We start from the raw sequence: 25,872 nt of genomic DNA on the forward strand, positions 1-25,872 counted from the left end.
TATCATTAGGCGCTGGTAGGGCTAGCGGGGCTCCCCTTCCGAAGAATGGCTGTGGCTTGTTAGCCGGGTAAAGCTGCCCGTAGGGTTGTGTGTATGGTAGTCTTCATGGTATTCTACAGTGTGCGGCATCGTGGCCGAACCTACCGCAGTTAGCGCAGGGTCTTGATCTAGGGTCCTGACATTCTGCTGGTAGGTGGTTTCCTCCACAGTACACGCACTGGACGTGCGGACGCGTCGGTCGCCTCAACATGTCTTGTATTTTGGCCAGCTCCATCTTGACCTCGGCCAAGCCATGGTCCATCTCGGTGGCCTTTCCCTTATCTTGGGATGATGCGTTTGATCGCTCGCTAGAGGTTGGCGTTCGCTCTAAACCCTGTGGGTTGATTTCTTCTAGGTTTGAGCTCTTGGAGCTCCGCTCTTTCAGCTGGTCATCAACCCTAATGGCTTCCTCAAAAACCCTAGCCACCACGTCTCGTTGCAAGCTTGAGTTGCCTGCTAGTGCCTTGTACAATTCCTCATCCCGAATCCCGCTGATGAATACGGTCGACACTGCCCTGTCAGTCGGCCTTTTGCCTAAGGGGATTCTCTTAAGGAGGCTTCTTACATGGGTCACATAGTCGCGGATGCCCTCCTTCTCCTTCTGCTTGACGTTCATCAGGCGCACTAGCAGGTTGTCAGAGTATTCGGGTTCGGCAAACCTCTTGACAAAAAGGTCCTTGAGGTTATTGAAGTTGGCTCGTTCTATAGTGTCTAGGCTCGTATACCACGTCCTACCCTTATCGCTTAAGCAAAGTCCGAATGCTTGCGAACGCTGGGTCTGGTCGTTGAGGCCATTGGCTTCGCAAACTTGCTCAAACTGCTCGACAAAGCTGTACGGGTCGTCCGGTGGCTGGTACTTGTTGAGTTGCTTAGCGACAATAGGTATTTTGGCTTGGCTCTTTGAGCCCTAGTTTGCCCTCAGCCCTGCAAGTAGCGAGGTTGCTAGCGCCGTGGCATTCTGTTCTACCGCGGTGTTATCGAGCAGCCGTTTCATGAGGAGCTCGCCGAGCGTCAGGTCTTCCTCTAGTGCTCTTTCCTAGTCTGTCCGGTTCCGGCCAGCCAAGTTCAGCACTCGCTGCACCTCATGCAGCTCCATGCTTTGCCTTAGCCTCCTAGCTTGTTGGTCCCTATTGTACTCGGCTATGCCCTGCAATGCCTTGCGGGCTAGCCTCCTCTCCTCCTCTAGGTCCGCAATGATTGCCTCTACCGTTCTGCCACGGTATTCGTACCTGGCATGCGCATCGTAACTGCTCACCATTTGTTGTATGGCATCTGGAAATGCGCTAACATCTAGCTCCCCTGTAAACCGATGATCTGAGCCTTCCTCTGTCATGGTTGAATTCTTGCGCCTGGTCGTAAGTCAGATTCTTGTCGTTGATGCTCCTTGCTTGATCCTACCCTACGCTCCGCGCGTTTGCACACACCTTGGATCTTCTCCTATTGGTGGGTTTGATGGGCGATTTATCTGTGTGAGTTCTTTTTAATTTTTGAATGCAGTGCTCAACTTATGGTCACTCGTGAGTGTGTCGTTCCTCATGCACTTGTGCTCAATCAGGCTTTCGGCTTTCCTAAGTGTACTTCAAGTGCGGAAATTCAACCCGAGTGCTGTGAGTGATTCCCCGGCGTCTCACTCACTCTTGCTCGTTTTGGGCCTAACAGGCTTTGCGACTCTAGTTTTGGCCGCTCTACGGGTCCCAGGGTCCTATGCTGCTTCCTGTTGCTCACGTGGGGATGGGTCACTGGGGGAGTGCCCTAGTGTGTCCCTGGATGGGTTAGGTTTTGTTTTGGTTTGACTCTGGGAATCGGACGTCCGAGTTATCAGTGGTCCGATTTACCAGTGGTCCGATTGCGGGAATCGGACCAGGTACATCAGGGCTGAGTGGTAGTCTTAAGGTCCGCGTGTCCGATTTTCAAGAATCGGACGAGCAAGTGTTCGAGGAATCGGCCAAAAGGGTTCGATTTTGGGCGGTCCCAATCCTGGGCGGTCGGGTCCGATCCTGGGCGGTCCGATCGGACCGGGTAGTCCGATTCCTAGTGGTCCGATTGTGGATGGGTCCAATTCTGGGAATCGAACCGGACAGGTGGTCCGACTAGTGACGTGTATTACTTCGTCCGATCGGACAGGGTGGGTCTGAGTCAGAGCGTCCGAGTGGTCCGAGTGTCTGAGTCGGACAAGTTGGTCCGAGCGTCCGATTCTTAAAATCGGACGGGTTGGTCCGAGTGCCACATGGCATGTCCGATTGGACTAGTTGGTCCGAGCCTAGTAATCGGACAGGTCGTTCCGATCGGACGGTTGTCCAAGTGTCCGATTCTGGGAATCAGACACTGGGTCGAACGTCCGATTCCGCCGGTCCGATGAGTTGCGCACACAGATTTGCTCGATTTTCACTAGATGTTTTATCCTATTGATCATGCGATTAACCAGCGAACGGAGTTGAAGTGGTGCGGAGGAGATCGGTTACCTGGGAGTCGCCGAATGCGATGTCCTCTGTGCCCTGGTCGATCGGACGGCTGCCCAACTCGCTCACTCTCTCACTCTCTATCTCTCTCGCTCTCCGTTGGTTGGAAATGGGGTCCTCTTGCCCTCCCAGAGTTTATACCCTGCTAGTTCTGCCCTGAACACTACAGATTCCTTCCCTGGCATTTCCTATGTAGTTACCTTTGCATTTACTCCATTTTTTTCCTTTCGTTTCCTGTGGTTTTCCCCCTGTTTCACAGCAGCAGCCCTCTGTCTCTTCGTGTGTGATTTCCTATTGCTAATCTATCCTAAACACAACTTGAATCGAAAGCAAAACAGTGAACTAATTTCTCCATGTTTTCCAATCATTAATAACCAAATTATTCCAAAATACTTACCTGTTCTGAAGATCAAAAACACCCGACTTCCTACCTATCTCAAGCTCCGTTTCGGGGGTGAATACCCTACTTTGATGCTCGATATGAGGCGCGCAAGTGCTCGAGCTTGAATCCGTAGTCCCGGCAACGGAACCAAAATATGGGAGCTTTCGCTCAACTGCCAAGACCCACGGACCGCTTGTTGTTTCAAGCATTCCAAGCGAGCTCTAATGGCTATCTCTCACCTAGCCGACGCGCCGTCGATCCTACAAATGCAGTGAACTTACCTTGATGCTCGATCAAGTACCCTCCTCTCTCTTGCACTCCGGTAGCTCCACGATTCTAGATGCTAGCTCAAGCATCCTCAAGCCTCCTCCATCTCCAAGCTCCATCCTCCATAGCCGCACGCGCAAGAGAAGAGAAGAGAAGGGAAGAGAAGTAGAGGAGAGGAAATGGTGAAGAGCTTCACCCTCTTGATCCCTCACTCTCACACACACTCACTCCCTCACACTCTCACACTCCCTCTCTCAAGAGCACACACAAGCAAGAAGGAGAAAAGAAGAGAGGAAGAAGAAGGCTAGTTTTGCCACACACCAAAGAATGAGCTCTTCATTCACTTTTCAACCTTATATACAAAACCCTACTTCCCTTTTGGGCGGTCATCCCCTTTTCCCTTTTTTACATGGCCGGTCATAGCCTAGGCCCTGTTTTCCATTGTCCTTTTATCTTCCTTGTTTCCTTTTCACCGCCCTTCTACATTTACAAATTGCACGGGTGAGAGCCTGGCACTCTTTTACAAGATTTTAGGGTGCGCTTTTTTATTCAAAAGTGTGTCTTTCCCTTTTTGTGTTTGCCTTGGACTTTTAAGGTTGTCCTTGCGCTTTTGGCCTTTTCTCCTTTTTTTCTTCAATCGGGCTACCTTTTTTCCGCCTTTGCCCTGCATCTTTTCCACTTTCTTTTGCTTTCTTCGTGTTGGGGTTAACAATTACCACTGAAACAAATTGCAAACAAGAGGAACATGAGCAGCCACTATCCCCACAACTAGAAATCACCACAGAAATGGAAAGGTCACCCACCCCTCTAGAATAGATTATGGAAGCCATGTAAAGAATAAGATAATGGGTGGAAAAAAGTAGAAGAAAGCTCATTGTATCGTTCCCACAGAGGGGGGGAGTACTTATTGATTAGTTGGGATAGAGAACTCACCACTTCAGAGTAATGGGAGGCTCAGGGGGGAATCGCCTATGCAATTCACATTTAACTTCCTCCATGGGCTGAAAAAGGTGTTTCCTTTAATAGTTATGCAAAATATAATTTGGATGTCATTAAGGCTAGGAAAGAAATGGCTAGAGCAAGAAATCTAGGGCTCTAGATTGTGGAAGTAAGAATCAATAGATTATTGGCATGACAAGGTGTCTAGGGTACTAAAGACTATGAAGAGTTATGAATGTCAACCTATTTGGAGAAGGAATGTCTGATAACATGGAAGCATGGGTGGCTTTTTGCAACTCACTATCTTCTAAATAGGAGACTCCCACTTATAAGCCTTATGCTAGGAGGCATGAAGTTGACTATGACTCTACAAATCATGGTAGACATAACTTCACTTTGATATTCAATGTCAATGCAAAAAGGCCAAATAATAGCCTCACATTCCAAGAGAAGGACTTAATTCCTTCTTTCAAATGATTCATGGAGGATTTCTCTTCTTGTTTGAACCCTGCTTTCATTACAATGTGCAATTGTTTAAGATTGCTTCTCCAACCGCTTAACCAAAAGAAGGCAATCAAAGAGGAGGGTCTCTACACACATTTTTTTTAAAGGTGAATGCAAGAATAGATAGGTATATCATGGTAACATTGCTCCTTTGTGCAACACTACCACTAGCATACTAATTTGAACGACTATCACACATGAATCCTAGCCTGTGCGAGCTTTCGCTCAACCGCCAAGACCCATGGACCACTTATTGCTTCAAGCGTTCCAAGCCGAGCACTAATGGCTACCTCTCACATGCCCGACGCGCCATCCACATCTATGGGTGTAGTGAGCTTACCTCCATGCCATTCGAGTTACCTCCTCTCCCGTGCACTCCGGTAGCTCCACGATCCAAGTGCAAGCTTCTCAAGCAAGCTCCATCCTCGGGCTCCATGCTCTAAGCTCCATCACCTCGAGCAAGAGAAGAGAATGTTGAGATGACAAGCTCAACACATGCGGACATTGATGATGGACTGCCTGGTTAGATGGGTCCACACGTCTACACTTAGCACGTCGGTGGTCATTATGACTCTCACATGGCCACTGACTCATTACTTATTATATTCAGGTTGTTACACCTATTTACAGCTGGCATAGTTATAGCGCCAGTCGACTAGTGTAGTCGGTTATGCATTGTTTGACTTAGTAGGCCACTTTCCTTTTCTATTGTATCTTATCTATACTTTGTGTACATTGTAAAGTGTGTGAAAGAAGAAGAAGAAATCAGCAAGAAAACGTTTTGGCCTCCATCTCTCTTCTTGTCTCTTGAGTGAGCTTCTCCTTGTGCATTCTGTGTGTGTTTGGTGCAGCATCTTGAGCAACCCCCTCCACCACACGATTCTTGACATGGTATCAGAGCCGCGCCATTGAGAGAGACTGATTTCTAAGGTTGAAGTGAAGGAGAAGAAGCAAGGTTCGAGCAAGCAAGCTACGGGTAAGAATCTCTCCCATTCTTCCACTCCTTCTCTTGGATAGTGCCTGTGGAGGCACCGGAAGCAGGGCAGAGCAAAAATCTCAGATTGCAGTGAGATTTGGTCTGCGCAGGTTACAGATTTCAGATCTGTAAGTTCAAAGGTGTTTACCAGTGAGTAAACACAAGGTTTATCTGTAAAAAAGTTGCAGATTGCATGTATTGTTGAGCAGACAGTTAAAAAGGCTGTCTGGTGTATTGCTGTGCACTACAGGTCCAGGGTTGCAGAAGATTTACTTGCTGTTGGTATTAATTTTGTGATAATGGCAGAGAACAGTGGAAGCCCTATCATTGAGAAGCTTGACAAGAACAATTACCCTTCATGGAAGTTCCGTGTCACGAACTTCCTTATTGGAAAAGGCCTCTACGAGTTTGTTTCAGGTGAAGAAAAGGAACCGGAGATGAGTGATCCTCCAACTGCAGAAGAGACAAAGGCACGGAAGGAATGGAATGCAAAGGATAAAAAGGTCATATATTGGTTGTCTGCAGTAATTGACAATAATATGCTGGGACACATTAGAAATGCAGAGAATTCATATGCAGCTTGGACCATACTTGAAAGTATGTTTTCTGTAAATACAAAGGCACGAAAGATTCAACTCAAGCAAGAGTTGAATACATTAAAGAAAGGGAAGATGTCTATCAATGAGTATGCACTAAAGGTAAGAAGCATTGCAGATGCATTGGCAGCGATTGATACAATGCCCGATGATGATGATTTGGTGTCGTCTACCTTGGGTGGACTTAACAATGAAAAGGCTTGGAAGTCTTTTGTAACTTTTGTATATGTCAGAAAGCCATTTCCAGATTTCGATGAGTTGGTCTCCCTTATGATCACTGAAGAGATCAACATGCAGAGTGAGACATCTGAAAGAAGTGGTGAACAGGTCCAAGCTTTCTACTCCAGTTCAGGAAGGGGACGTGGCAGGTTCTCTTCAAGAGGCCGTGGTACAGGACGTGGTAGTGACAACCAGCAAAACAGATTGAATCAGCAATTTGGCGATATGCAGGTTTCAGGAGGTTGTGATAACTTTAGAGGCAGGGGGAGCTTTAGAGGAAGAGGTGGATGGCAGAACAGAGGTTCTAACAACTCTAGTATTGTGTGCCACTACTGTGGCAAAACAGGTCATATTGCAGCCCAATGTTATGCTAAGAGAGATGATATCCGCAGTGGTAAGTTGCAGCAAGGAAACTATGCATCATCTTCACGACATAATGAAGATAAAAATGAACGTTTGTTCATTATGCAGCATATGCTGAATGCTGTTACAGGAAAGGGAACACATGAAGATGTTTGGTATGTTGATTCAGGTGCATCCAATCATATGACAAGCCATGCAGAATGGTTTGGGGAGATGCAGGATTTGCAGAATGCAGGTTATGTGCAGACAGGTGATGACTCATGCCACCCAATTTCACACATTGGAAAAGTTCCCTTGTCCTTGCATGATGGTAAGACAAAGAGTCTTTCAGATGTATTGCATGTGCCATCTATTACAAAGAACTTGGTGTCAGTCGGTCAAATGGTAGAGCAAGGGCTGCAAGTCAGATTTAATGCAAAGGGCTGCTTTGTAGAAGACTTCAATGACAAGTGCAGGTTGGTAGCAAAGGGAAGTAGAGTTGGACGTATGTTCACTCTAGATGCTGGAATTCCTACTATGAATGCTGCTATGTATGCCAAAGGAAAAGGTGTTGTTGCAGACATTGAAATTTGGCACAAACGCATTGGACATGCAAATGTACAAAGGCTGAAATTAATGCAGTCCAAAGGGTTGGTTACAGGTTTGCCTACTTTTAAAGTTGCAGAATTTCAGAAGGTATGTGAAGCATGTTAGTTTGGTAAGTAGGCAAGACAACCCTTTTCACATGATAGAGATGTAAGCAGAAATATCCTTGACGTTGTGCATACAGACATTTGGGGGCCTACACAAAATGTATCTCTTTGAGGCAGTTCATACTTTGTCACATTCATTGATGATTGTTCTAGAAAGCTGTGGGTATATTTTATGAAGGAAAAGAGTGAAGCTTTTGAGCACTTTAGAACTTTCAAGGCTGCAGTTGAAAGAGAAACAGGCTTGAAAGTAAAGTGCCTGAGGTCAGATGGAGGGGGAGAGTACCTCTCAAATGAGTTCAGTGATTTTCTGAGGTCTCATGGGATAAAGAGACAGTTCACATGCAGGTATACCCCACAGCAAAATGGGGTTGCAGAAAGGAAAAACAGGCATATTGCAGAAGTTGCACGCACCTTGATGGCTGAAAAGAATATGTCTAAGCATTTTTTGTCTGAGGCTGTTCATACTGCTGTTTATATTATGAACAGAACTCCCACAGCTGCAGTTCATGGTATGACCCCCGAAGAATGTTTTACAGGTAAGAAGCCTGATGTTTCACACTTGAAAGTATTTGGCTGCATTGCGTATATTCATGTGCCAGATGAGTTGTGGAAGAAACTGGATCCAAAGGCTGAAAAGTGTATCTTTATTGGATACTCTTTAGAGCAGAAAGGGTATCGCTGTTACAACCCTGTCACATATAAGTTCAGAGTGAGCAGGGATGTCATCTTTGATGAAATAAGCAGTTGGTATGCATTTAGTGGTGATGCATTGGATGTTGATGATGATCATGACACTCATGTGCAGGCTGAAAGGCAAGAATCACAGACTCTTAGTGGACCAGAGACATCATCTGGTAGTCCTTGGTCTGGGAGACTAAGGAGTACCTCTACATCTTCGAGTGCATCTAGTAGCACTACAGGTAAAGACAAAGGAAAGAATAAAGTGTCAGAAGGCATTGATGCAGTTCTTGATGGAGACTCCAGTGGCTCAGAGAGCTTGGATGATGAGCTTGGCATTCCTTCAGTGAGGACTCTAGGTGTGCAGAGAGCACGTGTTAATGCAAAGACTCCATTGAGTGATCCAGTGGTATGCAGGTCTAGCAGGGTGAGATACCCTGTTAAAAGATTTGGTTTTGAGGGTTATGTAGCTCACCATTATGCTTATATGGTGAAACTAGTTGAGGATGTTGAGCCCACATGTTTTGAGGAGGCTGTTGGTCATGCTCATTGGGATGCAGCAATGGATGAGGAGATGGCTGTATTAGAGGCCAATAAGACTTGGGATCTAGTATCATTGCCGAAGGGAAAGAAAGCTATTGGATGTAAGTGGGTTTATAAGATTAAGCACAATGTAGATGGTTCTATTAGCAGGTACAAAGCTAGGCTGGTTGCAAAAGGCTATGCCCAAACATATGGCATAGATTATGATGAAACCTTCAGTCCAGTTGCTAGGATGGCAACTGTCAGATGTGTGATTGCTTTGGCAGCAGCCAAAGGTTGGAGGTTGCAGCAAATGGATGTAAAGAATGCCTTCTTGCATGGTGATTTGCAGGAAGAAGTGTATATGGATCAGCCAGCAAGTTATGAAGATTTAGAGCATCCCACGTATGTGTGCAGGTTGAACAAGGCACTCTATAGGCTCAAGCAAGCACCAAGAGCATGGTCTGACAAGATCAGAGAGTATCTTGTCAATATTGGCTTTTATGTTTCTGATGCTGATCACTCACTTTATGTGAGAAAGGGAGATACAGGTTTGGTCATCATAGTCATCTATGTGGATGACTTGATTATTACAAGGTGATAGTGATAGTGGGATTGCTGAAGTCAAGGGCTATTTGAAGATGAAGTTTGAGATGAAGGATTTAGGTGAGCTAAGGTACTTCCTTGGCATTGAGGTGATCAGATGTGATGATGGTATATGGGTGTTCCAAAGACAGTATGGCTTGGATATGTTGTCCAAGTATGGTATGACTGCATGCAAACCACTTTCAGTCCCGTTGGAGCAGAATGTAAAGCTGAGTGCTGATGTTGGGGATGAGATAGAAGACCCTACTATGTTCAGGAGGATAGTGGGGAGTTTGATCTACATGACCATTACAAGGCCAGACTTGAGCTATGCTGTTGGTCTTGTGAGTCAGTTTATGCAAGTACCTAGAAAGCCACATTTGGATGCAGTCAGACGCATATTGAGATATGTGAAGTCCACATTACATTATGGACTTTTCTATGAGGCAGGTACAGATGTACAGGTGTTTGGATACACAGATGCAGATTGGGCTGGTAGTATGTCTGATAGAAGATCTACCAGCGGATACATGTTCTCTCTTGGTAGTGCAGCAGTTGCATGGAGCAGCAAAAAGCAATCTACAGTTGCTTTGTCGAGTACAGAGGCTGAGTATAGAGGTGCTGCTGTTGCAGCATGTGAGGTAGTATGGCTGCAAAAGCTATTGGCTGATTTGGATGTCCAGGTGGAAGGTCCAGTTGTCATTTATTGTGACAACATGAGCAGTATACAATTGGCTAGGAGCCCTGTGTTCCATGCCAGGACAAAACATATTGAGGTACACTACCACTTTGTGAGAGAGAAGGTACTAGCAGGTGAGATTGACTTGGTGTATGTCAGCACACAGGATCAGATAGCTGACATCTTCACGAAGGCCTTGGGTACAGAGAAGCTTCAAAAGTTTCGAAGCTTACTTGGAGTTGCAGAGATGCAGTTGAGCTTGAGGGGGAGTGTTGAGATGACAAGCTCAACACATGCGGACATTGATGATGGACCGCCTGGTTAGATGGGTCCACACGTCTAACTTAGCACGTCGGTGGTCATTATGACTCTCACATGGCCACTGACTCATTACTTATTATATTCAAGTTGTTACACCTATTTACAGCTGGCATAGTTATAGCGCCAGTCAACTAGTGTAGTCGGTTATGCATTGTTTGACTTAGTAGGCCACTTTCCTTTTCTATTGTATCTTATCTATACTTTGTGTACATTGTAAAGTGTGTGAAAGAAGAAGAAGAAATCAGCAAGAAAACGTCTTGGCCTCCATCTCTCTTCTTGTCTCTTGAGTGAGCTTCTCCTTGTGCATTCTGTGTGTGTTCGGCGCAGCATCTTGAGCAACCCCCTCCACCACGCGATTCTTGACAGAGAAGAGAAGAGAAGAGAAGAAGAGAGGAGAAGATGGAGAGCTTCTCCACCCCATGGTCCCTCACACTCACTCCCTCACACTCTCACACTCCCTCTCTCAAGCACAAGCTCAAGCAAGCAAGAACAAGAAGAAGAAGAGGAAGAGGAGAGCTACTTTTGGCCACACACAAGAAAGAGCTTCTCATTCACTTTTCAACTTTATATACAAAACCCTAAATCCCTTTTGGGCAGTCATCCCCTTTTTTACATGGCCGGCCATAGCCTAGGCCCTTTTTCCCATTGTCCTTCTATCTTCCTAGCTTCCTTTCCACCGCCCATCTACTTTTACAAATTGCACGGGTGAGAGCCATATTGATTCTTATTTCTCCGTTTTTTTTTTTGCCAACGTACAACCACTGCAATATGCTGAGGCTATGAGCCTTTGTGGATGGGAAATGTCAAGCCTGGAAAGCTCTGGAAATGGATATGACAATGATGATTGTGCCCGAGCCTCGTTGTTAGGGGAGCCATTGTTGCGATATTGGTGTGATTGTGGGGACACCCGTTGTGAGCTCACTGTAGCGCTTGGCCCTAGAAGAGAGTGTAGCCCACGACTATGCTTTGGTACGAGAAATGTGGGTACTCACAAGGGTGATTTTTCGTGTTCTGCATCGTGGCTGTGTTGTTGTTCGTGTGCAGTTTATGGTCTTGCGGTGGCCTGGCCATTGGACACGTTTGCGCGACGACCTGTATCATCCTGCATCCACTTGTCACTTCATGAGAGTATATGCTCTCTTGCGTTAAGTACATCGAACAAATGCAATCATGCTAAGACATAATTTTTCAGAATTCTATGATGTCTATTGGGATGTCTATTTCATTGCTTGTTAAGGTCGCATACATTAATGAGAGGTAACGGAAATGTGTACAAGTGGGGATCTTGCCCCTTTACTCATAAAAAACAAAAAGTTATGGCATGCTGACTTGTCGAGCTACTTGCACATCATTGGAGCTTAGTTGATAGGTATGAGGCGGGGTGAGTCTGGTTGGCTAGGCAACCGGGGCGGTGCTAGTGCGGGTTCCCGTGAGGCTGTGCAGGGAACATGTCGGCCAGGACATGAATGGTGTAGTCCCGGGCCGCTACCGTTTCTAGAATGTCTTTAAACAATTCATTAAATTCTTCCCTATCCCGGGCCTCCTTGTCACTTCGTGAGCACCTGGTGCTTGGGCGTGCGTTGGGGGTCTGTGCAACTAGCGTTGCCACATGCTGTGCATTCCTTTGAGTCTCGACTTTCTTGGCCCGTTCTTTGGCCTTCGGCCTGGACGGTGTTGCTTAGGGCCTCGCTTCTTCACGTACCTTTTGAGGGTGGGCACGTAGCGCACCAGTGGAGGGGCACGTGCCGCATGTTCCCGGGGTGTGCAAAGAGCGTCCTTACACGTCAGCTGATCGTGGTTCTCCATGTTTTTCTTCTGGAAATCTGCAAAATGCAATATAAGAGTTAGGCTTTGATACGGGATAAGAGCGTTCGCATGGCAGAATTACAGTATGGGTTATCTAACGCATATGACTTAGAAGAGGTGGAGTGGGACACGCTGTGCTCGTTGTAGTGGGGTGGCCCTCGTGATGATGTTGACTCAGCCTCTTGCCATTAGCAGGTCTTGGCTCACACCGAGTTACATTGGCTGGTGGCTCTGCGTTTGGAAGGCTCCTCCTTGGAAGGATAGGCCGGGGAGGGGATCGTGGACAGAGAGAGAGAGAGAGAGACTGCGCCCTGCTTACGTCTTTTGGACACAGCTACCGTGGTGGTAATACGAAGCACATGCTCTTTGCCCGGAGGCGGGCATGATCTGGTGAACGTGGAACCGGCCTAGCATAGCTTGGCAGCCCTGATTTGTCTGTCTGTGTTGCTTGACTTGTTATGGCTTGTGCGTGTTGATAATGTCTATACAAGGTGATACGAAAATCATTGTATATATATATGTACACACATTTGTCCGAACCCTTGGTGCTTCACTAGGATAGAAACCAATGGTAGAACTCGGGATTGTACTGAACCGTGGCACATGCATCTAGCACACGTGATAGCTTACTCAATACTGATAAATATTTCGCCACATCGAGTAGCATGGAACCTTGTCTGAGTCTACTGGCGACATGTAACTCCTCCTCAGCAAGAACTTTATCAAACAGAGGGTTTTCTTAGCTTGGTTCGGCCAAGTCCTTGCCCCGAATGGCAGTCAACACTCGAAGGGAAGTTGGTGCCACATAGGTTGGGTCTCTTTGGGATTGCCATTTGGCCAATTGCTTCTTAGAGACTGTCATGATCTGAGCCCCTAGTTCGGCCATTGCAACGCGGTTTTCACACCAACGCTACTCAAATCGACTCTAGCCTGCTGACAGTCGCTTTACTTGCTCTATGTCTACGAGATTCGGTTGGCAGAGCACTTCATTGAACGTGACGGTTAAGCGCAGTTCGTCAGCTTCCTCACCCAAGATGAGTCGCAAGCATTCGTGTAGGAGCCTGCTATAGTGCTCATCTAGATGTTCCTGCTCTTCCCAAGGTAAAGGGAAGGGCAAGTAATCTCCAAGCTGCTCCTTGGGGATTGTGCCCATGTCCGCAAGGACGTAAACTCATGCGAACACCTTGAGCTTAGCATCCAACTCAGTTAAGCATTCTGCGACACTTCTATGTTCAACGAGGGCTTGCTCGGTTGCTATCTCATGCAAGGTTCTAGGAGTTTGCCTAGGCTTTAGCATGGCTGGGGGTTTAGGTCTATATGAGCAGGATTGGTCAACGCTAGGATTGCTCATGCTCTTGGGGTTTCCATGTTTCTCTTGAGGCTTCATTATTGCGTCATGGTTCTTTTTGGGTGTGACTGGTGTGAATTCGTCACCCCGTCGTGACAGTGTTGTATCCACTCTTGATTTGTCAATGTGAGTTCTATTGTCAATGGATAGAGTGTTGCAAGCAGCCATTGATGGTAACGACTGCTTTGAGTTGTCAGAGCATATGGATGTGTCTGAGGTTTCACCGCTATTAGGAGAGGCATCAGTGGGCTCATTGGTGGATGGACTTGATGCTTTATTCATCAGCTCTCCAACACTCTTCGTCCCAATGTTCTTGGGGTCCACAACCACCTGCAACTGTTGTTGTCTTTGCTGCTTTCTCCTCTTTTTCTTGGTCAGTGTAGGTACATCTAACGGCTCAAGACCCTGGCTATATCGACAGTTGATGCACTTGGTTGGGCCTCGGCATTTCCCTTCTCTAGTGGGTTCTCATGGGACCTAGTCGTGGCCTGCGGAGTAGCCTTGCCAGGTTGCATGGGTACAACTGTCTCCCTTTTGGGAGAGTCTAGCTCTTCCACTCGTTCCCATGTGCTTAACCCCTCCAGCCTAGGTTTTATGCGTTTGGAAGTGCTGGAGTCGTTAAGGAGGTAGGTCATGACACCTTTTTCACAGATAAACTATTTGGGACACGTTCCGCAAGGGGCATGGTCACGGCCAAAGGTTGTGACTGTTGTGGTCCCTGATTGGAAGTAGTGGTGGCTAGTACAGTGGACTGGCTATTATTGGTAGACTGTGGTGCCATGTCCTTAGGCAGATCAGAGGTGGTAGTGTCTTTTGTTGCCCTTTGCGCATTCACTTGTGCAGGTTGAGTAGCGGCACGAGGGTGCTGCTGCCGTGCTTCCCGTGTCCATTTAGGTGAAGATGATGTAGGAGATTTGGGACTACTACGTGGGCTTGGCACTGACTGGAGAATTTGCTCGTGATTGTTAGACGATTTTGTCATTAGCTTTGTTGAGCAATCAGCCTCATCATGAGCAATGTTGTGCCTGTGGTGCTCATTATCCTCTTGGGAAGTCAAAGGCTCCTTGGGCACTAGTGGACCTTGTGCATGCTCGACAGTTACCTCTGATATATGCTTGCTAAGCACGCTAGGCTGAGGGTCTATTGATAGGTCATGCTTGGTTTTTTTATTTTAATCGCGAGGGGCTCAATCACTCCAATATTTTTGGTTCGAGACTTGGATTTTCGTTTAGATTTTCTCCTACACCTCTTTGCCTTTGACATAATTGGGGCTTCTGACAGAGGTGGTCTAGCAGGGGGTATTGGTACCCAAATCCATTGATTGCTCGCATAATACCCTTGAGCACGAAGCAACGCCTTGGATATCCATCGTGCGTTGTGCTAGCTCTCCATCGGCGCCTTCGTCTATAAGGCTTGGGCTTCCTCCTTGGTCTTCTGCGATATTTGTATGAAATCCTATCCTTGGCCTTGTCTCCTAACCCTTTTGTTTCAAGCATGGCCTCACTCATTGGTTCTTTCTGTTCAACCTGCGCTTGTATTAACTCTTTCAAAAACTCCTTGCTCTCATTACCAGGCTCGCCTGGCATGTCAGAATGCTCCTTGCCATTCCCTCGAGGTTCGTTGAGGGCGCCCTTGCTAAAGGTTATGACCATCCTCACACCTGGTAGTGTCAGGTGTATCCTCTGCTCTACATAGTCAGCCTCACATTTGGTCACCCTTTTGAAGGGTCTTCCCAGGAGGGTTTCCTTACCATATTGAGCACCATTTGGAGGAACATGAAACAGGATAGGCAAGCTTTCAGTTTCAATTGTTGCAAGGATACTGCACTTCCCTATGAGTGCTTGTGGAGGTCTCGCATAAGGGCTAAGAGTTGCATTAGTCGGTGTCAGCTCTAGTTGGCCTAGTAGGGTCCATGCCTCATATGTCAAGACATTAAAATCTACCCCTTCATCAATCAGCACATCGATAGTATGCTCTCTCTTTGCGATGATTTTGACCCTAAGATAAGCAAGTGGTACTATGTCTTCATCTTTCGGTTCTTGGCTTGTGATTTTAAGCCTTCTGACAAATGCCCTTGAGTCCACACTTGCATGACCAGACGTGGATTCTCCACCAATGTCTTGGGTTGTCTGTGCAATGTTGCTCAAGGTACATCTCTCATCAAGAGTGTCATGTCTAGTCATCTTGGCATTTGTAGCTTGCTGATGTTGCATTTCGCTCTAACTGGACATGGTTTGAACACAATGTCTTTATGTTCTCGGGGTGTGGCCTTTTTTCCCTTGATGGCTAGATTGGCCTGTTAAGGTTCTAGGGTCTCTGTTTGTTTCTATTCGAGTGCGGCCTTCTGGTTGCTCCTTTGCAAGGGAGCTTCCATGCTCGCATAGGGCCATTACTGCCCAAGGGTCTAAGTTGGAGGGCCTGTCACAGCGCGCGTTCTCTCTTCCACCTACTTGGGGTGGAAAAGGAGGAAGTAGGGCCCCCTTTGCGGGGGTCCTGGAGGCGGTCCCCTCCTCGACCCGCAGGGTCGTTGCGATAGGCACCATGCATAGCTTGGAGGATCGTTCCGCCAAATCGTGAACCACTTACTCGAGGGTTCGGCCCAGTAGTGGGTTTGCAGTGCGCCTTTCGTTCTATATAGCCTGGGGGGTCAATTTCGGGGCTTGGCACTCCTTTTCCACTTCGTTGCCTCGTTCGTTTTTGGGTCTAATCAGGCTTTCCCCCTCGACGGATTGCGCCTAAGTTCCTAGTCTTGTGATTGCCTGCCTCTAGCTCCTAAGCGGTTGCGCCCTACGATTTTGCCTATTCCATGAGCCAGAATAGCGTTCTGGGTATCCCACGGCCTTCCGATAGTTCGCGCTGTTGCGTTTTAGCTGGGCTAGGTCAAATTTCTGAAAATTTGATAAAAATTTACACTCGGACCAATTGGTCCGAATTGCAAGGTCCGAGTAGGTCACTCGGACGAGCCGAGGCACAGGGCCAAGGGCCGAATTTTAGGGTTTGACTGGGACGGTTTTGATTCGGATGGCCGAATGGCAAATTCGGACAAGGTGATTCGAACGGGCCGAATGGCACTTGGGCCGAGGGTTGAATGTGGAGAGTGGCCGAGGGCCGAATTGGAGGCTCGGACGGGTCATTCGGACGGGGCCGAGGTCGAATGTGCCACGTGGCAAAAAATTTTGACTCGAACGGGCCGAATGGGCTCACTCGGACGGTTTTGACTCGGAAGGAGGGCCGACGGCCAAGTGGCCGGCTGGTCTGAGGGCCGAGTTTGGGCCTCGGACCAGAGTTGAGGTGACTCGAACGCACTGAACACCGCGCATGTTTTTGCCGAAGCTCCCAAAATTCGTCGTGCAGGGTGCTGGGGGTCTTTCCCCTTGTCGAGCAACTCCAAATTGGTCCTACTACTGCAGGGGGAGGTGTAGAATTACCTGGGCTCGCCCAAGATCTCCCTGATGCCAAGATTGAAGCGGATTTCCTCACCAAGCTTTCCTCTCCTCTCCTGCTCTCCTGAAACCCTGCAATGCACAATGTGGCCTTTCTTGCCACTTTTGGTCCTTATACCCTATTCTGGGTATGGTATTGGCACCCCCAACAACTCACTTACAGACCTTAGGCATTGCAAGTAAGTTTTTTACCACTTTTGCACGTTTCTTGCCCTGTTTCTGCCGTGTTTTGCAACAATAATCCTAATGCTTATTTTCTTTGTTTTTCTTTGTTTTCTCCTATTCTAATGCATACAACTCACAAAGTAAATACCTACTCTACTCCATCTCATTACATAACTCTCAAAAAGCAAAACACCGACTTCCCAAGGAGATAGAATACCATCTTCAACCCCCTCACTACCTGTCAAGATTGTGGGAGAGAAGGAAGGAGTCTCACTTGTAGCTTTCTTGCTTGCACAATGGGGGAATACACACCAAGGTGGAGGCTGAAAACAGTTTTCCTCTTCTTAATTTGTGTAAGCCAAAAAGAACTCTAGTACAAAGAAATAGAAGATCCCTATATATGGGTCTCAAACCAAACTCAACTAGCTAAGGTGGCATACTAACTGAGCCACGAACTAGAGTAGATAAGGATAGCTGTCATCTAGCTATTATTCATGGGCGGTGTACCAACCGCATCTGCAGCTAACAAGTTGGTGACATAAATGCACAACGGTCACCCTGGCATATCACGAGTGGAGCTCGATATCTCAACACTCCCCTCGAGCTCAATCCCAATTCCTGCATACCAAGCAGGTCTCTGAACTTGCGCAGCTTCTCTGCGCCCAATGCCTTCATGAATATGTCAGCTACCTGATCCTCTGTGCTGACATAAACTAGATCAATAAGACCTAGTAAAACCCTCTCTCGCACATAGTGATAGTGCACCTCAATGTGCTTTGTTCTAGCATGATAGACTGGGTTATTTGCCAAGTGTATACTACTCATATTGTCACAATAAATGACAACTGGCCCATCTGTAGGAGGCTGATGCATATCATAAAGTAGCTTATGCAGCCAAGCTACCTCACATGCAGCCATTACTACACCCCTGTACTCAGCCTCTGTTGGGCTCGACAAGGCAACTGTAGGCTGTTTCTTGCTGCTCCAAGTGACTACAGCACTCCCAAAAGAGAACACACATCCACTGGTAGATCGTCTATCAGAAATACTACCAGCCCAATCAGCATCAGTGTATCCATGCAACTGTATCTGAACCCCAGTCTCATAAAATAGTCCATACTGCAATGTGGACTTCACATACCTGAGTATGCGTCTAGCCGCATCCAAATGCGATTTCCTTGGAGCCTGCATAAACAGACTTATCAATCCAACAGCATAGCTCAAATCTGGCCTGGTAATAGTCATATAAATCAAACTTCCTACTATGCGTCTGTATATAGTAGGGTCTTCGAGAAGCTCACCTGCATCTGCACTCAGCTTCACATTTTGCTCCAAAGGAACTGAAATAGGCTTACAGCCTGTCATCTCATATTTGGACAGCATGTCCAATCCATACTACCTCTGCAAGAGCCGTATCCCACTTGGTGATCTAATCACCTCAATGCCCAAGAAATAACGCAGCTATCCCAAATCCTTCATCTCAAACTTCTGCTTCAATAGCATTTTCACATGAAGGATATCTTCATCACTATCACCTGTGATAATCAAATCATCAATATAAATGACAAGCAGCATAATACATTTCTCTGTTTTTCTCACATAAAGTGAGAAATCTGCCTTGGAAATCTAAAAGCCAATAGTGACAAGATACTGTCCTATCTTGTGGAACCATGCTCTAGGTGCTTGCTTCAAGCCATACAAGGCTTTCTTCAACCTGCAAACAAACTCAGGATGAACAGCATGCACATAACCTGGTGGCTGCTCCATATAGACCTCTTCTTGCAAATCACCATGCAAGAAGGCATTCTTTACATCCATCTAATGTAAAGACCATCCCTTTGATGCAGCCATAGCAATGACTGCTCTTACGGTTGCTATCCTTGCAACCGGACTGAATGTTTCTTCATAATCAATGCCATATGTTTGTGCATAGCCCTTGACTACTAATCTTGCCTTGTATCTATTCACAAAACCATCTGCATTGTGTTTCACCTTATAAACCCACTTACAACCAATTGCATTCTTATCTTTAGGCAAAGGTACCAATTCCCATGTAGCATTTGCTTCCAAGGCATCCATTTCTCCATCCATGGCTTTCTCCCATTTTTCTTTTCCCATGGCTTGCTCAAAAGAAGTGGGTTCTGGTTCCTGTATCACTTTGACCATATATGCATAGTGAATAGCTGTAAATCCATCATATTTCAGCCTATCCACAGGATACCTAGCTCTGGTAGACCTGTGCAAAGTAGAATCACTCCCAGGTGCTCTCAAAACATCCCTGGTCTTCCTTACTCTAGGTGTAACAATAGAAGGAATACCAACTCATCATCAATGCTCTGTTCTGAGCCACTGGATTCACCATCCACATAAGAGTGACCTGCATTCACATCAAACATGGGCTGATCTACCTTCTCTTTTCCTTTTCGTGATACCTACATACCACCATCTGCATTGCTTTGAGAAGATTCTCCTGATCTCAATCTGCCTGTCCATGGCGAAGAATGTGAACCACTGCTAGAGGACGCTCCAAGTCCACTAATATCTTGTGACTGCTGCTGTGAATTCTGTGCAGCATTACCATTTTGTGCATCTACATTATCAATCACATTTACTGGTTTATACCAGCTACTCATCTCATAAAAAACAACATCTCTGCTCACACTGTAAACTTACGAGTAGAAGGGTTATAGCATCTATACCCTTTTTGCTGCAGAGAATAACCAATAAAGATGCACTTCTCAGCTTTTGGATCCAACTTGGATCTCAACACATCTGGCACATGAACATAGGCAATGAAACCAAAAAATTTCAAATGAGAAATATCTGGTTTCCTACCAGTATACCTCTCCTCTAGAGTCATGCCATGTATTGCTGCAGTGGGAGTCCTGTTCATTATGTAGACTGCTGTAGCAACTGCCTCAGCCCAGTAAAAATCTAGTATGTCTTTTTCATTGAGCATGGCACGAGATACCTCTCCAATATGCATGTTTTTTCTTTCTGCAATTCCATTTTGCTGTGGGGTATGACTACATGAATATTGCTGCTTTATGCCATGCTCCTGTAGGAACCTTGCAAACTCATTTGAGAGGTACTCTCCCCCTCCATCTGACCTTAGGCATTTTATTTGCGGGCCTGTTTCTTTTTCAATCATAGCTTTAAGAGTTTTGAAATGCCCAAAAACTTCACTTTTCTTTTTCATAAAATACACCCAAAATTTTTTGCTATAGTCATCAATAAAAGTGACAAAATAATGACAGCCTCCAATAGATGTAGCTTTAGTAGTCCACACATCAAAGTGGATTAATTCCAATGGCTTCTTACTCTCTTGAACATGTCTAGGAAATGGTTTACTTGCCTGTTTTCCAAATTGACAGGCTTCACATACCTTATGCATTTCTGTAACCTTGAATTTAGGCAATCCTGCAATAATATTTTGGGCTTGCATTGATTTAAGTCGTTGTACATTAACATGACCAATGCGTTTATGCCAGATATCAATATCTGCAACTACACCGGTCCCATGTGCAAACATTGTTGCACTCAATTCAGGCATGTCTGCATCCAATGTAAACATTCTGCCCTTCTTCTTTCCTTTTGCTATCAAGCGACCTTTATTTTTCATATCCTCAACAAAGCATCCATGAGAATTAAATCTGACCTGCAAGCCCTGCTCAACCATTTGACCAACAGAAACCAGGTTCTTTGTGATATTCGGGACATGAAATACATCCGACAAGTATTTCTTTTTCCCATCCTACATAGACAAATGAATTTTTCCAATCTGCACAATAGGATGTGCAGTATCATCACCAATCTCCACAAATCCTGGTTTTTCCATTTTCCTTGCATCCTGCATCCATTCTGCATGACCTGTCATGTGGTTTGATACACATGAGTCAACATACCACACATCCTTGCTTTCTTCTGCACTTGTCATAGAATTGGTCATGTGCTGCACCATAAACAAATGCTCATTTCTGTCATCACCCTGTCTACTAAAAGATGCATAATTCCCTTGTTGCAGTTTTCCATTCATGATATCATTCTGCTTTTTATAGCAGTCTTTAGCCATATGATCCATTTTACCACAGTAGTAGCATTCAACATTGTTGTTTGCATTTTGGCCTCTTTGCCATCCACCACGACCTCTTTGGCTCCCCCTACCTCTAGAGTTACCACGTCCTCCTCCATAGAACTAGTTTTCTTGAGTTTGCTGCATATTCTGATTTCTACCACGGCCTCCAGATCGGCCTCCTCTACCTTTGCCTCTACCTCTTCCAGCATTTGAGTAGAAGACAGCTTCTTTTGAAGTTCCTCCTGAAGAAGATGCACCACCATTTCTCTGCTCCTCAGAAATTAGAAGAGCAATCAACTCCTCAAAATCAGAAAATCTTTCACAGATGAAAATGGATGTTCGGAACTATGCATAATCCTTTCCTAGACCATTCAAGGTCACAGAAACTAAATCATCATCTTCCACTAGCGACCCAATGGAAGCAAGTGCATCTGCAATCTTCTTCACCTTCATGTGGTAGTCATTGATGCTCATACTTTCTCTTTACACATTGTGCAACTCTTGCTTGAGCTGCATTTTCCTGGCTTGCGTATTTGTGCTATACATTTTTGACAGAGTATCCCATGCCTCCTTTGGCGTACTTGCATCTTGAATATGCACAATCATAGAGTCTGAAATACTGATAGACAGCCAGTACATAACTTTTCTGGCTCTCTCATGCCTGCATCTGCTGTTGATTAGGAACATCAGGAAGAACTGGTTCTTCTTCATTTCCTGCAACGAATTCCCAATATCCTTTTCCCATAAGGAAATTCGTCATTCTGAACTTCCATGCTTGGAAGTTGTTCTTGTCAAGCTTTTCAGTGACAATATGTGAAAGAGAATCAGATGCCATTACAGAACACTGCAAAAAATTCTGTCACTGCAAAAAACACAGCTTCAGCCTCACAAGGGCAAATCTGCAAAACTGATGAAAGTGGTATTTGACCACACAGTCACTTCCTAGTGACGATTTTGCATCAATAGGCAACAAGGATGATTCTGTAACTCCCAATGTCTCTGCACACAGGCATACGATGCAATTTCTACAGTAACTTTTCACCGACCTGTAGAACAGTGGTCGCACAGCATAAAACAGGGCCTTTTCCTAAGTGCGTGCGGAAAACTTTCGCCTCCAAAACAGGCCCCGAAATGGCCTCAAATCAAAAAACAGGGCACACAGGCATATACTGCCCTCTTGCTACACCGCGAAGGGCATCTCAATCTGAGACAATGCACTCTTGCAATTTCCGGCTGTGCTACCTGCAGAGACTTGCTCCCAAAACAGAAAAATAAAAGCAACACTGGTCCTCTTACCAGAACACCGCGAACTTGGTTTGCTTTCTTGACTCCTTACCACAAACAAGGCTCTGATACCATGTCAAGATTGTGGGAGAGAAGGAAGGAGTCTCACTTGCAGCTTTCTTGCTTGCACAATGGGGGAATACACACAAAGGTGGAGGCTGAAAACAGTTTTCCTCTTCTTAGTTTGTGTAAGCCAAAAAGAACTCTAGTATAAAGAAATAGAAGATCCCTATATATGGGTCTCAAACCAAACTCAACTAACTAAGGTGGCATACTAACTGAGCCACGAACTAGAGTAGATAAGGATAGCTGTCATCTAGCTATTATTCATGGGCGGTGTACCAACCGCATCTGCAGCTAACAAGTTGGTGACATAAATGCACAACGGTCACCCTAGCATATCATGAGTGGAGCTCGATATCTCAACACTACCTACCTATCTCAAGCACCGGCTCGGGGAAACCCTTACTTGGATGCTCGATTCGAAGCACACAAGCGCTCAAGGCTTGAATCCATTGGTCCCGGCAATGGAACCAAAATGTGGGAGCTTTCGCTCAACCGCCAAGACCCACGGACCGCTTATTGCTTCAAGCGTTCCAAGACGAGCACTAATGTCTACCTCTCACATGGCCGACGCGCCATCCACATTTATGGGTGTAGTGAGGTTACCTCCATGCCGTTTGTGTTACCTCCTCTCCCATGCACTCCGGTAGCTCCACGATCCAAGTGTAAGCTTCAAGCAAGCTCCATCCTCGGGCTCCATGCTCCAAGCTCCATCACCGCGAGCAAGAGAAGAGAAGAGAAGAGAAGAGAAGAGAAGAAGAGAGGATGAGATGGAGAGCTTCTCCACCCCATGGTCCCTCAACCTCGCACACTCACTCCCTCACACTCTCACACTCCCTTTCTCAAGCACAAGCTCAAGCAAGCAAGAACAAGAACAAGAAGAGGAAGAGGAGAGCAACTTTTGGCCACACACAAGAATGAGCTTCTCATTCACTTTTCAACTTTATATACAAAACCCTAAATCCCTTTTGGGCGGTCATCCCCTTTTCCCCTTTTTTACATGGCCAGCCATAGCCTAGGCCCTTTTTCCCATTGTCCTTCTATCTTCCTAGCTTCCTTTCCACCGCCCGTCTATGTTTACAAATTGCACGGGTGAGAGCCCAATGCTCCTTGAATTAAACCATGATACGCTTGCGCTCTTTTACAAAAGTATTGATTCACGCTTTTTCTTGTGTGCCTTTGCCTTCCATTTCTCTCACCTTGGCCTTTGCCTTTGTCTTTGTCTTTTATTTTGGCTTTCCGGCTGTTCCACTGCCTGGCACTCTTTTACAAGATTCAGGGTGCACCTTTGTATTTTAAAATGCACCTTTCCCCTTTTGCAGCTGCCTAGGACTTTTAAGGTTGCCCTTGCACCTTTGGCCTCTTCTCCTCTTCTTTCTTCAGTCGAGCTACCTCTTTTCCACCTTTGCCCTGCATCTTTTTTATTTCCTTTTGCTTTCTTCGTGTTGGGGTTAACATAGCCAATTCACCAACTACTGCAGCCACCCTTTCCTTCCAACAACACCTCTGCTAATGCTGACCCCCTCTATGAGATCACCACCAAGGAGCGTATAGAAAAAAGCAAACAAAAAATTGAAAACTTATAAAGGTGCAATAAAAATAAAAACAAAGAAGCAGCTTACACGTGAAAATTTTGAAATTGGAAAACTACTTGGAATTATTTTTTGTAAAAGCGCATCAAGCTGGCTCTTGTACAAATCATAACAACATATCTCAGCTAAGTTGGTTGGAAAATAATTAAAAGAATGTAAATGGTGTGTGCAAGTGAGAGAAGATTGGTCTAGGCAAATGCAAAAGGAGGGTGCCCAAAAATTGAGGCCATATATAAAAACTGAAAAGTGAATGGATAAGCTCTTTCTTATGATGTGCAATCTTGAGAGCTCTCTTCTTACTTCTTGCTTGCTTCTTGCTTGTGTGAGAGGGAGAGATTGAGAGAAAGAAATATAAACATCTACAAAATGCCAATGTGGCCTATGAGAAAACCAAAGTACATCTCTATCCAATGTCATCTCATCACAAAAGTGAAAGAAAAATGCATCCTAGTATAAGGCTAATATCTAAAGATCTCTATGTCTAAAAAGCTGACTGTATAAAATGTCTAACTATAGTATCTCCTCTCTAAATGTCGAGATCAACACATGATTCTAACCATGATGTGAGTCTCCTGTGTCTTAGTATGGGCCCCTCAGTCGTCAAAACGCATGGTTAAGGTCTCTACGCTTGACACAATTCAATGGCCCTATCTAGTGTGACTTGGTAGCATAGAGTAGAGGTAGTCTAGTGAGATGGATTTGTGTCTGCTAAGCTAGTAGTGCCTATGGATCTGATTTATGAAAGAAATCCATCACTACTCTTTGCATGGGTCCCTCTAGGTGAGCTAGTCCCCTGTCTTGTAGTAGTGTTGTGTGGTGCCTTTGGAGCTCCAAGAGGAAAAGCCCTAGACATCTCTAGTCATCATACTCCATGACATGACAAAGAGGTCCAAAGCCCTCACAAAAAAGGCAATGATATGTTCCTTGTATGTCATAGTACATTTTACATCTACATATGTAGTGCTTCTCTATCTCAAGCTCTCTGTCATCACAAAGCTAGCATATCTTATCCTCAGCTAGAACATCTCTCCATCTACATGTCTCTATCCTCAACTAATGGGAGGAGGCATGCATCATCCACATATTGTGGGAGAGATGCATGTCCATATACTGTGGTCATGGACAAGAAATCATCCTCAAAGAGGTGTAGAAAGTGGCTCCGATATCTTCAATCCTAGCTAGAGAGAGAGAGAGAGAGAGAGAGAGAGAGAGAGAGCGCAAAAAGTAAGAAGAGAGCTCCACAAGATTGTACACCACAAGAATAAGCTTATCGTTTCATTTTGTGTTTATACATGGCCTTGTTTTTCTTGTGTTCCTCTCATCTCATTGGCATAAATCACTCTTCTCTTATCTTACATACTCTTTTGTTTTTTGCAACTCTTTTTCAACTTGTTGGACACCGAGTTTTTTACCCCTCATTCAAGAAGTTATTACAATTCGCATGGGAATGAGTCCATCTCTCTTCCCAAAATAATTTTCTGTCAAAAAAATTTAGGCACTTGAGAGACTTTAATTTCCACTTCTCTTTTCATTCTTAAATTTTATCTTTCTTTTGTATCTCCTTAGTCATGCTTTCCTAGAAGGGGTTAACATTACCCCCATCTTAGACTTATACTAGTCCCATGGCCCTCTATATCTAGTGGATATCCTTGTGTGGCTGATATTGTGGATCATGTAGAGGGTAACTACTAATTATGCTGCAATTTTGGGCCATTATTGGAGTGGATGAGGTTAGCGCTTTCTCCGTTCTTGAGGGGTTGGTTCTCTATTGAGGGAAAGGAGGAAGAGGATGGGATGACAAGGGCAACAGATGTCACTGGGTTAGTCAAGTTGATCTTCAAGCCATAATCTCATGATGGTGTATTGGGACTTGGA

Source organism: Lygodium microphyllum, chromosome 27, assembly GCF_053477565.2.
Source record: "Lygodium microphyllum isolate KBCC chromosome 27, Lygodium_microphyllum_v1.1.10, whole genome shotgun sequence".
Taxonomy (NCBI): domain Eukaryota; kingdom Viridiplantae; phylum Streptophyta; class Polypodiopsida; order Schizaeales; family Lygodiaceae; genus Lygodium; species Lygodium microphyllum.